This window comes from Salvelinus namaycush, chromosome 33 (genome assembly GCF_016432855.1).
Source record: "Salvelinus namaycush isolate Seneca chromosome 33, SaNama_1.0, whole genome shotgun sequence".
Classification (NCBI taxonomy): domain Eukaryota; kingdom Metazoa; phylum Chordata; class Actinopteri; order Salmoniformes; family Salmonidae; genus Salvelinus; species Salvelinus namaycush.
Genome location: NC_052339.1, coordinates 17,204,231 through 17,217,566, shown reverse-complemented (window position 1 = coordinate 17,217,566; position 13,336 = coordinate 17,204,231). Strand labels below are relative to the sequence as shown.

Below are 13,336 nucleotides of genomic sequence, written 5' to 3'. Positions count from 1 at the left end.
TCTAAAATATTTTTTTCACTTTCTCATTATGGGGTATTGTGATGTTATTATGGGGTGTTGTGTGTAGATTGATGAGGACCTTTATTTGATCAATTTTAGAATAAGGCTGTAACGTAGCAAAATGGCGGAAAAGTCAAGGGGTCTGAGTACTTTCCGAATATACTGTATGTTAAAAAATAAGGTGACCCTTGAAAGCCAGATGGAGATGTGTACATTAGATGTGCATTCAGTCCTTATATTACTTTATCATATGCTGCAGCAAATGTAGGGACCATCATGGAAATAGGTCCACAAGTAGTAGATATCCATGTTTATTAACACAGGGTTGCTACAATTATTGTTATTTGTGGTCATAAATATCATTTTGAGTTACTTCTATGAGGGTGGAGGGTGTTTAATTGATTTTATAGTACAAAGGGAGGGTCATGTGAAAATATTTTTTTAACTTGGGGTAGGGGGTGCAGTACATTTTGATATGTCCCTAAAATTAATATATCTTGAGATTGACCATTCAGAAAACAGTAGATTCTTATCATGCTTGCCTATATTGACTATTATCGTGTTCCCTGTTGTATTGGGCCTGTAGAGGTGAATACATCATATACAGTGTTCATATTCTGAGAGGTGACTCTCAGCCTCACTGTGCTACAGAACTACTGGACTGCTTCATGACACCAAATATCTCTGGTGGGAAACATTCAGGTATTTTCGCCAGCACACGAGATAGAGTTGGCATTCCCCTCACTCCTCTCACTAGCCTCTGTCCTCCTCCACTCCTCTCCTCCCTCCTCCCCTCCTGCCAGCATATCACTCTCTCTCTCTCACATACCAATACCAGTAACAGTAAGCTAGCTGGATTTGGACTGTGCTCAGTCATTCCTCCCTCCCTCCCTGCCATGCCTTTCAATAAGGAAGACAAAAACAATCCTACCAAAATCTATTTTTGCTTCTTTAATGAGATCCATCACAAATACCACTAATGATCATTTGAGCACAGTAGAGCTGTTGTTTTTTTTCCTCCATTGTTTTCTCTGTTATGGGGTAGGGCACTGTAAAATTAGCGGCTCACACAGACAATGTAATTGAATTTGTATGTCTTGGGTTTGGGTGTTGAGAGGCTCAAGTGTGCCTCGAATGACAAGTCCTCCCACATAGTTGACAGCACGGGGGTTGAGAGCAATATGTTGTCTAATAAACAATGTGGATCATGATGTGTGTGAGGGAAGATCTAGCATGAATCTCAAGTGGCACCCTAATCCCTATAACACTACTTTCAGCCAGGGACAATATAGTGCACAATATAGGGGTGCCAATTGGGATGTACCCCTAACAGCCTAAAATAGCCCCAAACTCTCCTTATTTCATTGAGGGACCACTCCTCTAAAAGACTTGAACAAACAGAGAAACGTAGACTGGACAGGGCCATCAACATTACCGTTCCGGAACTTTGAATGAATATTTAAATACATGAAGTATGACTAGTTTCAGTTATGCAGGGTAAACCTCAGCCAGAACGTATACTGTAGCCTACAGTGCAGCCATTTTCAGTCTGGTTTCCTGTAATACCCTTTATTCTCACATTAAGACAGTCAATTTTCTCCATTGTGTCCTATGGGGGCATGGAGCAGAAGCCAGCCGTATCTCCGGCTATTTTCTCTGTTCTTTCTTGTCTGAGGCACACATTCAACACATTCTACATTCAGATGCTGACCCATTTAATGAATGGATAGCCCTCTTAGACATGTAGCTCTTCTGTCTCCCTCATGCCTCACCCCTGCCTCCCTACCCTGCCTCACCCCTGCCTCACCCCTTTCAGATATGTATTACTGTCTCTTCCCTCCCCTCCTACCATCCTCATCCCTGCCTCTCCCTCCTCTCCAGCCTGCCTCACCCCTCATAATAGTCCTGCTGTCAGATATTCATGAGTAATACCCTCATTGACCTCTCCTTCACTTCTACCACCATCCTCCTCTCCTCCGCTGATTAGTGGCAGATATGGTGTGAAGTGCGTGTGTGTGTGTGTGTGTGTGTGCGTGTGTGTGTGTGTGTGTGTGTGTGTGTGTGTGTGTGTGTGTGTGTGTGTGTGTGTGTGTGTGTGTGTGTGTGTGTGTGTGTGTGTGTGTGTGTGTGTGTGTGTGTGTGTGTGTGTGTGTGCGCGCGCGCATGCATGCGTGTGTCTGAGACAACCGCACACCCACAACACTCATTAGAACAGATCAGATACAGTATGCAGACACATACATTTTTCCCATTTTGTGATGCAATCTCCGATTAACTTAGCTGTTAGATGCTGAGTTGATGTACACCTGGACCTCTCTATCATAGTTATCTATCTTGGAGATCGTGACCATGGATTTAGTCTTTAATCATCAAAGACAGATAGACTTGGCCCGGCTCAGTGCAGCTCAGTCCAGCCAAGCCAATCTGGCTGCATCAACATGACACGGTAGATAATATGAGAGGATTTCTCTCCTTAGATGTCAGGGAAGAAAGAGCCATATGGCACAATGCTTTGCTTGCATACGAGCTGAGATTGTCATTATGTGTGTCTGTGTGTGTAAGACACAGTCACCGACTGTGCTGATGGCACAGTATGATTACATTGACGGTCAGTTAATACCCGATTCAGATTTTATTCAGATCAACTTCCAGACTTCCTGAGAGAATATTGAGCCGTTCAATAATGTGATCGTTCAGTCATGAAAACAAAATTTCAGAGAGCGAGCTCAGCTCAGCTGCATCAGATAACCAGACACACACAACCACACACACAACCACACACACACACAGTTATTATGTATGTCCATCCATCAACGCTTTAGCCTTCAAGCAGAAAAGAGTCACACAATAGGACTGGGACTGCAACAAGAGAGAAGAATTAAACAGTGAACAAAGATATCATGGTATTCTCAGAACCTTCCCTGGTACAAGGTTACTGACAGTCTCTGTCAGCTGAACCCTGGCTGGAGTAAAGGTTACTGACAGTCTCTGTCAGCTGAACCCTGGCTGGAGTAAAGGTTACTGACAGTCTCTGTCAGCTGAACCCTGGCTGGAGTAAAGGTTACTGACAGTCTCTGTCAGCTGAACCCTGGCTGGAGTAAAGGTTACTGACAGTCTCTGTCAGCTGAACCCTGGCTGGAGTAAAGGTTACTGACAGTCTCTGTCAGCTGAACCCTGGCTGGAGTAAAGGTTACTCAGTCTCTGTCAACTGAACCCTGGCTGGAGTAAAGGTTACTGACAGTCTCTATCAGCTGAACCCTGGCTGGAGTAAAGGTTACTGACAGTCTCTGTCAGCTGAACCCTGGCTGGAGTAAAGGTTACTGACAGTCTCTATCAGCTGAACCCTGGCTGGAGTAAAGGTTACTGACAGTCTCTGTCAGCTGAACCCTGGCTGGAGTAAAGGTTACTGACAGTCTCTGTCAGCTGAACCCTGGCTGGAGTAAAGGTTACTGACAGTCTCTGTCAGCTGAACCCTGGCTGGAGTAAAGGTTAGTGACAGTCTCTGTCAGCTGAACCCTGGCTGGAGTAAAGGTTACTGACAGTCTCTGTCAGCTGAACCCTGGCTGGAGTAAAGGTTACTGACAGTCTCTGTCAGCTGAACCCTGGCTGGAGTAAAGGTTACTGACAGTCTCTGTCAGCTGAACCCTGGCTGGAGTAAAGGTTATTGACAGTCTCTGTCAGCTGAACCCTGGCTGGAGTAAAGGTTACTCAGTCTCTGTCAACTGAACCCTGGCTGGAGTAAAGGTTACTGACAGTCTCTGTCAGCTGAACCCTGGCTGGAGTAAAGGTTACCGACAGTCTCTGTCAGCTGAACCCTGGCTGGAGTAAAGGTTACCGACAGTCTCTGTCGGCTGAACCCTGGCTGGAGTAAAGGTTACTGACAGTCTCTGTCAGCTGAACCCTGGCTGGAGTAAAGGTTACTGACAGTCTCTGTCAGCTGAACCCTGGCTGGAGTAAAGGTTACTGACAGTCTCTGTCAGCTGAACCCTGGCTTGATTAATAATGGCGATAATAAAACACTGTGTGACAACATAACAACAAGATGGACAGCTGCTGAGTCTGTAGATCTGAAATACACACACAACCCTACCTCCCTCTCCCTCTCCCTCTCCCTCTCCCTCTCCCTCTCCCTCTCCCTCTCTCTCTCTCTCTCTCTCTCTCTCTCTCTCTCTCTCTCTCTCTCTCTCTCTCTCTCTCTCCCTATCAGGAGTATAGTAAAGACTTGGTCACTAACATGGACAGTATGTATGTACATTTAATAATACCTATAATACCTGTATGCTATCAGAAAAAGTATCTAATACCTGTATGCTATCAGACAAAGTATCCTTTGGTTGTGTTTATAAAGGTCTTGGAAAACCCACGAATATGAAAAAATGGATTTCAAATAACACAATAGCATTTTCATTAGTTTACGTTACTGTAGACCAGGTATTCCCAAACTGGACCATCGAAGAGTCACAAATATGATGAGAACTGCATTGATTTGGGGTTCACTTATATTGGGAGTAGTGTCTTTCCTCAGCCACAGTGTGATACACACTACCGTTCAAAAGTTTGGGGTCACTGAGAAATGTCCTTGTTTTTGAAAGAAAAGCTCATTTTTTTGTCCATTAAAATAACATCAAATAGATCAGAAATACAGTGTAGACATTGTTAATGTTGTAAATGACTATTGTAGCTGTACAGAGGCCCATTATCAGCAACCATCACTCCTGTGTTCCAATGGCACGTTGTGTTAGCTAATCCAAGTTTATAATTTTAAAAGGCTAATTGATCATTAGAAAACCCTTTTGCAATTATGTTAGCACAGCTGAAAACTGTTGTTCTGATTAAAGAAGCAATAAAATTGGCCTTCTTTACACTAGTTGAGTATCTGGAACATCAGAATTTGTTGGTTCGATTAGAGGCTCAAAATGGCCAGAAACAAAGAACTTTCTTCTGAAACTCATCAGTCTATTCTTGTTCTGAGAAATGAAGGCTATTCCATGCGAGAAATTGCCAAGAAACTGAACATCTCGTACAACGCTGTGTGCTACTCCCTTCACAGAACAGCGCAAACTGGCGCTAACCAGAATAGAAAGAGGAGTGGGAGGCCCCGGTGCACAACTGAGCAAGAGGACAAGTACATTAGAGTGTCTAGAAACAGATGCCTCACAAGTCCTCAACTGGCAGCTTCATTAAATAGTACCCGCAAAACACTAGTCTCAACATCAACAGTGAAAAAGCGACTCCGGGATGCTGTCCTTCTAGGCAGAGTTGCAAAGAAAAAGCCATATCTCAGACTGGCCAATAAAAATAAAATATTAAGATGGGCAAAAGAACACAGACACTGGACAGAGGAACTCTGCATCCCGGAGTCGCCTCTTCACGGTTGACGTTGAGACTTGTGATCTGGGTGATGTTTTTTCTCGCCTGAATGATCTGAATCTAGGATTACATGGACTCAACTATTTTCAATGTGCGGGATAAAATTGAGGCAATGATTAAGAAGTTGGAGCTCTTCTCTGTCTGCATTAACAAAGACAACATGCAGGTCTTTCCATCATTGTATGATTTTTTGTGTGCAAATGAACTCAAGCTTACAGACAATGTCAAATGTGATATAGCGAAGCACCTGAGTGAGTTGGGTGCGCAATTACACAGGTACTTTCCCGAAACGGATGACACAAACAACTGGATTTCTTATCCCTTTCATGCCCTGCTTCCAGTCAACTTACCGATATCTGAACAAGAGAGTCCCATCGAAATTGCAACAAGCGGTTCTGTGAACTGCCAGATTTCTGGATTGGGCTGCGGACAGAGTATCCTGCCTTGACAAATCGCGCTGTTAAGACACTGATGCCCTTTGTAACCATGCACCTATGTGAGAGTGGATTCTCAGCCTTCACTAGCATGAAAACTAAATACAGGCACAGACTGTGTGTGGAAAATGATTTAAGACAGAGACTCTCTCCAGTACAACCCAACATTGCAGAGTTATGTGCATCCTTTCAAGCACACCCTTCTCATTAACCTGTGCTGAGTTATTCACAATTTTCAATGAGCAAATAAGGTTTTATATGTAAGATGGTTAAATAAAGAGCAAAAGTATTGATTATTATTATGTTATTATTTGTGCAATAGTCCTATAAGAGCTCTTTGTCACTTCCCACAAGCCGCGTTATGACAAAAACTCACACTCATTATTATGTTTATTAAATGTATCGTATAGTGTGTGTGGGAGGCTTACAACGATGGCAAAAAACAACATTTGAGAGTGCGCTGACCTTGATGCTAGAGGGGGTACGCAGCTGGAGGTTGAATGTTTGAAGGGGTTTGGGACTATAAAAAGTTTGGGAACCACTGCTGTAGACTATCTGCTGCCACATGTTCAGGTGTACAGTGCATGGAACATGGATTATATTTTATATTTTGAAATACAGCTCATCTCTTCAATTTTGAGAGTTATTTGGCAAAGATACTATAAGTGTTTTGATGCCTCTTTCTGTCACTATATAGAAATCAAATTGTCTTACCTGCATGTGACTCTGTAGGAGGATCTGTTCCCCTACCTCTCTGTCAATTAAATCCTGTCTTTAGGCTAATATTTATTATATGTGTGACATTAGTTTAGATATAGTTTAGGGGTAGGTTCTATGGACCATCATCAGCTGCGTAGGCGGACTGAGGTGCAGTGGGGAAAGAAATGACATGTCGTCTTCAAACTGCTTATTACGAAAATTCTGTTTGTCATATATAAATTCGAGCATCATACGTGTGTTAAATATACCTATTTAGTAAAAGTCAAGGATGAAGGGGGGTCATGACTTAAAAAATGTCAGTGTTATTTCAATTTTAAATTCATGTGAAGTCAAATTGACTGCCTCTACGCTTCTAGTGTTACCAGGCATTGCTACTAGCGGGAAGCCATCAATAGATTATAGAACTAGCATTGACCAATACATAAAGAAGTATCTCACCCAGGGTTAGTGTCAAAGGCAGTGTGATGTGGTTGCATGTGGACACACACACACTGACTCACACACACAGATCCACACACCCTGACCCCCACACTCAGACCCACATAGTGTAAGTACAGACGCGGAGATGAGAAGCAGGTATGGGGAGTCAACATTTAATTGGAACAGATACAGAAACAAGACAGGAACAGCGTCAGCACACGGGTATACAAAGACAAACAACTATGAATGCTAAAGCAAGGAACAGAGTGGGGAACCAGACATATAGAGGTAAGGTAACGACAGAGGTGATTGAGTCCAGGTGAGTCCAAAAATCGCTGATGCGCGTGACAGGGGAAGGCAGGTGTGAGTAATGATGGTGGCAGGAGTGCGCAATGCTGGGGAGCCTGGAGAGCCAGGGGGGAAGAGAGGGAGCAGGCGTGACACATAGGTCAGTGTGTCCAATGGCAGGCTCTCTGGCCTACAGACCCAAACTGATCAATGCCGCTTCTCTCTTTTGATTTTGCTTCTATGTGGCTTGTTGAAATGACAAGCTCACTCACATTTGGTACTCAAGGAGCATTGACTTCCAGCCTTGAAATCCTATTCTGCTTTCCCCAATGGTATTGCTATTGGTCCTTACTCCCTTGGTGCGTCCTCTCCTCTCCTCTGTCCCCAGCAGCTCTAAATCCAATAGTCTTTTAGCAGAAAGGGGGATGGGGTATCAGAGTCGCCAACCACTCGATTGTATTGACCTGGGTTGGCATGTCAGCCACAGTAAAGCCCTCTTGATTGACTCCTGCTTGGATAACATGTCAGCCAGCATGCATTAGTAATGGCACAGCCCTCACAGAATTCACAGTGGATGGCAAAACTTAGAGGAACACCTCACATTGAATTACTTCAGCATTCATACCAGCAAACCCTACTTTTTAAGATGAGGGATTAGGGTTCATGTTGAAGTCTGACCCCCTTGTCTGTCCTCCTCTCCGCCGACTTAAACCGTTCATTAAGATCATTTGGATGACCACGTCTTAAGCTGAGTGCCATAGTTCAGCTGCAGGGTCGTTCACTTGTATTCCACTTCACAACTTAATTGGCTACTTAAGCGTATCGCATTACTAATGGAGCAAATGTAATATTCCTATAATGAGCTGTACCAGGCCATGCTATTGGGTGTCTTATATTATTCAACCGTATAAGGAATATTATATATTTGAGCCATTTCAATCATTTCCTCAACTCCATGAGGTAATGTGCACAGTACATAGGCCGACTTCAATTAAGAGTTGATAACATGCTTGAAAAGGTTGCTGTGTCTCGACACCTTTGTTACTGAAAGATCCAGATCTGTCGATCTTCCCAGAGCTCCACTAAGATGAGGCTGTTGAAGGCTTGGCAGTAGCAAGGCAGATAAGAGTGGTTCATTCCCCTCGGGTCAAGATGAGGAGGAGGGTTTCACTGGCTACCCAGACTCCTTGCTCCAGCCAAATGCTACGCCACGCCCACGGGCGTTAGTTTCTTCTCCGTAATGAGTCTGAATCTGAGGTACCTCACCGACCCTTCAGCGAATGTGAACACATGTCTGATTGGTCCAGAAACCGATGGGTTGGACCAGAGCCAATACACATGTGAGTAAAGCGGTGGTTTGAAAATTCGTCATTGGGTTTGATACTCTGAAACTCTGATCAAATCGCTGATGACTTTGTTTTGCACAATGCCCCTCGTGCCCCTTGTCACCACAAAGGACTTCAATGATGGCAGCCTCAGATTAAAGTATGTGGCGAATGACAGAGCAGCAGAAGCATTTATAGTCATCAGGCATTCGGAGGATGGCACTCCACTTCTCACTTCTCTCCCTGTCAAATCTGTTAAGGGGTGTGTGTGTGTGTGTGTGTGTGTGTGTGTGTGTGTGTGTGTGTGTGTGTGTGTGTGTGTGTGTGTGTGTGTGTGTGTGTGTGTGTGTGTGTGTGTGTGTGTGTGTGTGTGTGTGTGTGTGTGTGTGTGTGTGTGTGTGTGTGTGTGTATTTGTGTGTTTGTTAGCAAAGGGCTACTCAGGAGAGCCAGAGCCTGGTTCTCACTTCCTACACTGCACTGCAGGCCAGAGGAAGGCTGTACAACTCCTTCATCAGGAGGCAATTAGCAGCTAACACGCTAGAAAGAGGGAGATCTGTTTAGATCTAATGTGAGCTGAAGTGTCAAGAAAGGGTGTGGGTGTGTGTGCATGCGTGAGTGTGTGTGTGTGATGTGATGTGATGTGAGGGGAGGGTGGCTCAATGTCAGCCTTCAACATCATTGCAGCTTCAGGGAGAAGGGGTTGTTGCTTATTGCAGCGAGTCACAATGTTTGAAATAATTGTGGTTAGGTCCCTGATAAGGCTCTCAGTAATGGTCGGACTCCGCTGTGTCTACCCAGACACATTACTTGTGGACACCTTCAGGCCTTGTTAGTATTCCTTCCAGGGATTCTATTTCAATTTGGCCTTTGCATAATCGAGTCGGAGCTTGATCGTTTTTCCCTCCCCTCCATTGTATTATTGTTGCTCACTTACAGGAGACAGAATGCTGAAACAAAGCAACATTTATTAATGGAGTATTTAACCCTATTCGCTTGGTTACAATAACACCTGCACGTTTGATTGAATTTAATTGCTTCACTTAATGAACCCACTTAAGGGCCGTGTTTCATTCACGCTGCTCAATTTGGTAGGATCAGCACCGTTACATGGCCATGTGTGGGCTTCGTTTGTGTGTAATTATGATTCATTAGCGACTGATATGTCTTGCTACAAAGGCACGGTAAGAAAATGCTGGATGAGGGAAAGTGCTTGTTTGGTTATAATTAGATAGCCTGTGTCTTTCGAAAGAGATTATAGATAAAATTATAAAAAAGGAAGAGCAATTTCCCTGGAAACTAGGCCTTGTGTTGTGTTGTTCTTCTTTTTGCTAATAACATTGGTTTGGAGAGTGCACAACATGCCGTCTGGTCCCTCATTGTCAATCAGAATTCCATTACTTTGGAGGTCAGAGTCTCCGGTGCTTCAGGCGAGCTGGGTGTAAGCTCCACTCCGCTCGCATCATCGCACGTCTCTGCCGCTTGTCTATTTTGGAAAAGATAAATAAATAAATCAGACCTGTACAATGTATTCTGTCTCCTCCATCTCAAGGAGAGCGTCAAACCTTTTGTCAGATGTAAGAAAGTGTGGGTGGAAGACTGGAAGTCTGAAGTCAGACAAAAAAGGCAAAACCCCAGCATTGATTTTCCCTTTCTTTTTTTTCTCCACTTGAGCACGTTAACCTGTCTGAGCAATGAGCACACAGCCTCCTGGGTAATTTTATGAATAAATATCCTCATGACCTCTAGCAGAGCAGCAGACAGTGGTTGGCTCTCCAAACTCGCCTTGAGCGATAGCCCTTTGAAAGTACCACACGAAAACAAAACATTGCCTAACCACTATGAATATTTAATTTGAGGCAAGGCATAGGAGCAGAAAGAGAAAGAGACAGAGGACAAAGAGTGGGAGAAAGGGACAGACAGAAAGTGAGAAAGTCTGAAAGAGAGAGCGATAGAGAGACTGCCTTTCAATGTTGCACCCATATCCGCAGACTTTACACTAAAGTGTGGTGACTAGCATTAATTGAAGACAGGTAGTGAAAGTGCCCAGGGGAGGAGCTTTGCCATTCAAATCTGATTAAATGCATGTTTACAGCATTACTCGTTTAAGCCGTCCCCTTCTCCTAGGGCCTCCCTCGGCACCCGGGGCCTGGGTCTGATTTCCACACGACAGAGCCAATAGCTAAGAGATCCATGGGCCATGGCTCCACACACACACACACACACACATGCACACATACATACACACAGCGCTGGGAGACCCATGGGCCCACCGCCCGGCATCTTCTTCATTATGCCTGCAGCGCGTGACGATATCATTTCTGCCCGATGATTAAAATGTCTCCGGTGTTGAGGGGACCTGAAGGTTACACCACAAAAGGCTCTCCTCTCCATGGAGACTAAGTCTCAGACCCCCCGACAGTTATAGAGAGAAAGAGAAGAGAAAGAGAGGAGAACAGAGAGGAGAACAGAGAAAGGTAGCTGCCTCATCAGAATGTCAAGTAATACAGTTTAACCGGCTCACAACCTCACTGCATTTAACATTTTGGTTATGTAGCATATGCTCAGACAGACAGACAGACAGACAGACAGACAGACAGACAGACAGACAGACAGACAGACAGACAGACAGACAGACAGACAGACAGACAGACAGACAGACAGACAGACAGACAGACAGACAGACAGACAGACAGACAGACAGACAGACAGACAGACAGACAGACAGACAGACAGACAGACAGACAGACAGACAGAGAGAGAGAGACAGAAAGACAGAGAGACAGACAGAGAGAGAGACAGAAAGACAGAGAGACAGACAGAGAGAGAGAGAGAGAGAGAGACATACAGGTAAAGACAGAGAGAGAGAGAGAGAGAGAGAGAGACAGACAGGTATAGACAGAGGGAGAGAAAGACAGAGAGAGAGACAGAAAGACAGAGAGACAGACAGAGAGAGAGAGAGAGACAGACAGGTAAAGACAGAGAGAGAGAGAGAGAGAGAGAGAGAGACAGACAGGTAAAGACAGAGGGAGAGAAAGACAGAGAGAGAGAGAGACAGACAGACAAATAGGTGTCTATTATCTGTAAAGGCTGCTTGTTAATTCTTCAGTGTGAGGCACATTGTAATAGCGATGTCCCCTGTCGCCACCGCCACCCAACAGCCTTCTGGGTAATGAGATGCAAATCGGGGAGCCTGAGGAAAATAATGACCCATCATTTATGCTGAGCGTGTATACCTGCGGGGACGGCGGCGTCGTTCATCACCCTGAAGCACTTTAGAGCATGATGCACATCAGTTCCTACAACATCACCACAACGCTACAGCGCTGCACGCTCCCCCCGACACGCCGCGCCATAATAGGTTTAATAATGGGCACCCATATTCATGCAGGGGGACGGGTGATCTTATAGGCCTTCAGAAAAGAGTGAGAGGGAGAGAGAGAGAGGGAGAGGAGAGAGAGGGAGAGGGAGAGGAGAGAGAGAATGAGAGAGACACAGCCAGGGACAAACATGACGAGAAAGCGTTGTGGCCCTAATCGGTGGGTGACGGCGAGGCGGCCTGAAATCAGAGCATGAGGAATCAGCCATTCCTCCACCGCCACAGCAGATGAGCGGCGAGCTGCTAAGATAGATCAAAGTCGGCTGATTGGTTTAGGAGTGTTGTTCCTTGTGAGTCGTCATATTTATCTGGTGAATCAGGCTTAGCGTTTTAGAGCTGGCGCAGTGAGTCGTGGTGGAGGGATGGAGGAATGGAGGGATTAACACTGCCAGCTGTCACTGGAGTCTCTCACCATGTTGTTAGTGTTAGGAAGGGTAGGCTGAGCTGTCCCTGGCTGATCATTCCTCAACAACACCCTCCTCACTGCTCCTAATAGAGATCTGTTCCCAATAGAAATAAATATATATTGTTGTTTTACCAGATATGCAGCCATGATAGCAACACCAATCCATAAACTGTAGCCCTGCTCACAATAGAAAGAAATTAAGAGTCACAGTATTTTCACCTGATATGAACCCATCAGAGCAACACCAATTCACATGATTCATTTTTATGTCGTTTTCATGTAGTGTTTTTAGCTGACAGTCTTGGGAGGCTCTTCCTGTCGCTACATAGTACATCGCTGAGTAATGATATTCTCTGAGGGGGAAAATAACACATTTTTCAGAAAGTCAATCAAAATTGAACTGCTGTCAATTGTTTTGGGAAGTATGTCTTCTCATATTGCTGTAGAGACATGAATGAGTGACTACGACTCTCCTCTCATCTGCGATGGGTGGCCAAGGGTGAGGCTGCATGTGGACACCAATACATACATGATATTACATTGCACACACAGTCCCAGCAGAGGAGTAGAGTTACCTCCCAACGCCAGTACTCCAAGTCACACAACCACCTCCGTTTCTCTTTCTCCTAGGATAGATAGAGATCACCGTGTATTGCAACACAATTGCAACCTTCTTGACTCTTTGCAACAAAATCAATGCAAGCTGTTTTTATATTTAGAAAGGAAGGGAGTTTTGAGAGCTAGACTTTCTCTGTGTCAAGTGCCATTGTCAGGATTAGAGATGCGTACATAAAGTGTGTATGTCCCCAGTGGTCACTTTGAGTATTGACTAGACAGTACTGTATGTTGTTGTACTGTAATATTACAATTGTAGTAGGATGACAATAAGAATTCACTAGTTTGTTTATGTGAATGCCTGAGCCTCTTTTAAAGACCTAGTTTTATTTTTATTTTCCAAAATAAGAGTGGTCCTGCTCTTTAACACCCTTGAAGCAG

The 13,336-nt window shown here is 44.5% G+C and overlaps 1 protein-coding gene across 1 annotated transcript in view; it reads left to right on the top strand.

Moving 5' to 3' along the window:
- LOC120027675 (netrin-G1-like) overlaps window positions 1–13,336 on the top strand; it is a 139,059-nt gene that overhangs the window by 84,479 nt on the left and 41,244 nt on the right. The window lies entirely within an intron of this gene.